Here is a 3,693-nt window from a genome sequence, read left to right on the forward strand (position 1 = left end):
TTGATTCTCATCTCCCTACCTATCCCCAATCACTCTTCCTCCAATTCCCCTCGCTCCCCTAATGTACTCTCCTTCCTGTTTACATGTCACATGTGCCCTTGATTTTGCCCTTCCTTTATCCCTCTTCCAGCAACTTTATGTTAATTTTAAAAAATAATTATGGGCCGGGTGTGGTGGTGCACGCCTTTAATCCCAGCATTGGGGAGGCAGAGGTAGGAGGATTGCCGTGAGTTCGAGGCCAGCCTGAGACTACCTAGTGAATTCCAGGTCAGCCTGGGCTAGAGCAAGACCTTACCTCAAAAAACAAAAAAAATGATGTAATGTTTTGTGAATTTCCATGTCATCCTTGCACAAGGGCCAGCCACGCTGTCTTCTCCGTATAGTTCCGAGCTTGGTATACGTGTGCCAAAGCGAGCACACGACCCTATTGCTCAATGAGAATGGATATATCATTTCAGAACAAGATCTCGGGCTAGGGAGCTGGCTTAGTGGTTAAGGCACTTGCCTGCAAAAGCTAATGACGAGTTCGATTTCCCAGGACTCACATAGAGCCAGATGCACAAGGTGGTGCATGCATCTGGAGTCTGCACTAGCTAGGGTTCCTGGTATGCCCACTTCTCTCTCCCTCCCTCCCTCTCTCTCTCTGAAATGAATAAATGAAATATTTTTTAAAAAATAAGACATGTTGGGCATTGTGGCACATGCCTTTAATCCCAGCACTCAAGAGGCAGTGGTAGGAGGATCGCCATGAGTTCAAGGCCACCCTGAGACTACAGAGTGAATTCCAGGTCAGCTTGGGCCAGAGTGAAACCCTTCTTCAAAAAAACAAAACAAAAAAAAATCTCAAGACAAGTATATTTCTGGGCTGGCATGGTACCCTGCACATAGGAAGAACTCAGAAATGGTTGATGCCAAAGCACATGGGTCCAACCATTCCTTAAACAATTCTATTCATTTGGATCACACATTCAGGCTTGGGCAGTTTCTCCACACAAGTTTCTTTCTTCCTTTGAGCTAACTTCTGCCTCCCTATTTCAACCAGCTATCAGTCTATTTCTGTCATCCACCCAGTGAATGAGAAGACAGATTTACCCATCCCTCCATACGACTGCTCTTATTTTTTCTTGAGTATTTGGAGACACTTTCTGGGACTTCCTAGCCCTTTCCTCTCCAAAGCAACAACGCCACTTCTTCTGTAGAAAGCTGCATGGAGCCAGCCAGCTGCTGTGGTTATGGGGTCTCCCTTGTCCATGGTTAATTCACTGAGAAAGATGGGCTTCAGGAAGCACGGGACTATGGACTCTGGAGGAGGAGTGATCCTTCCAGAAAGTCTAGGTACATAAGTCCCTGGGCCTTTGAGCACCTCAAGGCTGTACTGTGTTCCTGTAGCCAGAGCTATATGGCCACTCCCCAGTGAACCTGATACCTCTCATCAAAAGTTCCTAAGACCTCCTGCTGTAGAGTCTGTGGGGACCTCTGACTACCCCCCCACACACCTACTTCCGTGCCCAACAGATGGCATTGTCCAGAGAAGAGCTTTGACAACATCTGTTGGCAGCCTTTGCTGCTAACCTCACTGTGTACTCTGAATCTTCGCCATACGTGTAAACTTGCCCCCTCCAGCTTGATCCCCAGGGTCTGAGGCAAATTAGAGCAGCTGGTTCCTCATCCCCCAAGTCACAATCCCTCAAATCCTTGCAAACCTGCATTAAATCACAATCTCTCCAGTGTCAACACACTTCATCTTCACAAGCAGCGGGTCATAATTGGCATTTAAAAACAAAAAGGCAAACAGAGTGCATCATGCTTAATAACATAATTAGTGTTCCTGAAACTTTTCTTGACAATTTCAAAAGTATTTGAAATACATACATATATAGTGTACTTTGGTCATGTTTGCCCCTCTCCCCATTACCCACATTTGTCCTCCTCCCACTGGGCCCCTTCCTTTCCCCAACTACTCCCTCCTCCTTTTTTGTGTCTTTGGTTTTGTTCTGACGTACCCAGTTTAGTTAGGGTAGTTTACTGAGCACAGTGGGCAATTATATACCAGAGCATGGGCAGCTTAGCAGTGGCTATACCCTGAAGAAAATGTCTCTCCCCCACCAAGCCACCATTAGCTGTCAATAGCTCCTCAGGAAGGGAGGGGTCCCCACAAGCCCCTCTTGTATCCATGACAGATTGCTGAGGGACCCAATCTTATGCCGGTATTATGCAACTGGTATGAGTTCATGAGTCCAATAGTCACGTCTGAAAGACAGTATTTCGCAGCATACCTTCCTACCCTTTGGCTCTTACGTTCTTGCCTCCCTGCATCCATATTTAGAGCTCTTTATATACAATATTTTTGTATATATATATATATATATATATATATATATATATATATACACACACACACACACACACAGATAGATAGATAGATAGATAGATAGATAGATAGATAGATAGCCAGCCTGTATCCATGCACACACATTTTATTCATGTACTGAGATGAAATATATATGTTTCTGTTATTGTCAATCATAGTCAAAAGAGTTTGATGAATACCGATTTTCCCCAGTTGTGGCTGTCCACAACTGTGGGTCTGAGCTTACATATTGAAAGAGCACCAGGTGAGCTGGAGAGATGGCTCATCAGTTAAGGCACTTGCCTGTAAAGCCAAAGGATCCGAGTTTGATTCCCCAGTACCCAGCCAGATGCACAAGGTGGCACATGCATCTGGAGTTCACCTGCAGTGGCTAGAAGCCCAGGCGTGCCCATTCTCTTTCTTTCTATCTTCCTCTTCCCCTCTTTCAAGTAAATAACTTTTCAAAAAGAAAGAGCCCTAGGTAAAAGGTTGGTAGGCCAAGGCTCAAGGTAGACATCACAGCTCTCTTGCTCACAACGGCAGCTCTGTGCCTGCCTCAAAACTTGCATGAAGTCGAAATAATTGCTAATGAATGAACAGCAGCCACGGGCTAGATGATCACTGGGACTCAGCATCCTATAGCCTCTCAGTGCAGCCCTGCCAATCTATTGGCTCTGGTAAGTTCTCCCTTCCTCCAAACTCACACTGTATAAATAACGCCTCTGTGTAGTAAGTATGAGTATAAGCTGGTGCTGAAAATGAGCTCAGAAAAAAAGAACTCATGAAACAAATCCTGCCTGGTGTGTGTCAGGCTGTGGTTTCTACTGGATTAATGAAAGCCCCGCATGGCATAATTGTATTTATAGTGAGCTTATAGAAGGTTTCCCTCAAGGTAGGAAAAGAGGGATCAGGTTAAACAAATTAATTAGTTTTTCCCCAACCCAAGCTGGTGACAGAGATGGGGAAGGCGGGCTCAAACTGCAGCCTGGCTCTTCCTCGCCTTCGTCACTTCCCATACAGTGTCCTTGGCAACCAGATGAAGGCCTTCCATCAGGGAGGCGGAAGAGGCTACCCAGGGACCGTGTGAGGAGAGCTAAAGTTCCAGATTGTTCCCTGTGGGCAAACTGCATCTTGTCTAATTGTGCCGAAGTGACTTCCAGCTTCCTGGCAATAAGTAGCTGGTGTGCTAGAAATTAAAAGTCCTGCCTTGTGGCTGGAAATTGGAAGCAAATGAACAGTTCGATTGCCCGTAACTAGAATCATACTGTGTTTATTGTTATCTCTTCTGCTTCTTCCTGATGCTGAGGCTCTGCATGGAGCTACAGGCGACCCAGGTCTCTATG

The 3,693-nt window shown here is 45.7% G+C and overlaps 1 non-coding gene across 1 annotated transcript; it reads right to left on the minus strand.

Moving 5' to 3' along the window:
- Positions 1-309: 309 nt before the first annotated feature.
- Positions 310-420, minus strand: LOC123463163. The gene has a single exon (XR_006638767.1). It is a non-coding gene; the product is annotated as a U6 spliceosomal RNA (small nuclear RNA).
- Between the last annotated feature and the right edge of the window lie 3,273 nt (positions 421-3,693).

The sequence above is a fragment of the Jaculus jaculus genome, chromosome 8 (genome assembly GCF_020740685.1).
Source record: "Jaculus jaculus isolate mJacJac1 chromosome 8, mJacJac1.mat.Y.cur, whole genome shotgun sequence".
Lineage (NCBI taxonomy): Eukaryota > Metazoa > Chordata > Mammalia > Rodentia > Dipodidae > Jaculus > Jaculus jaculus.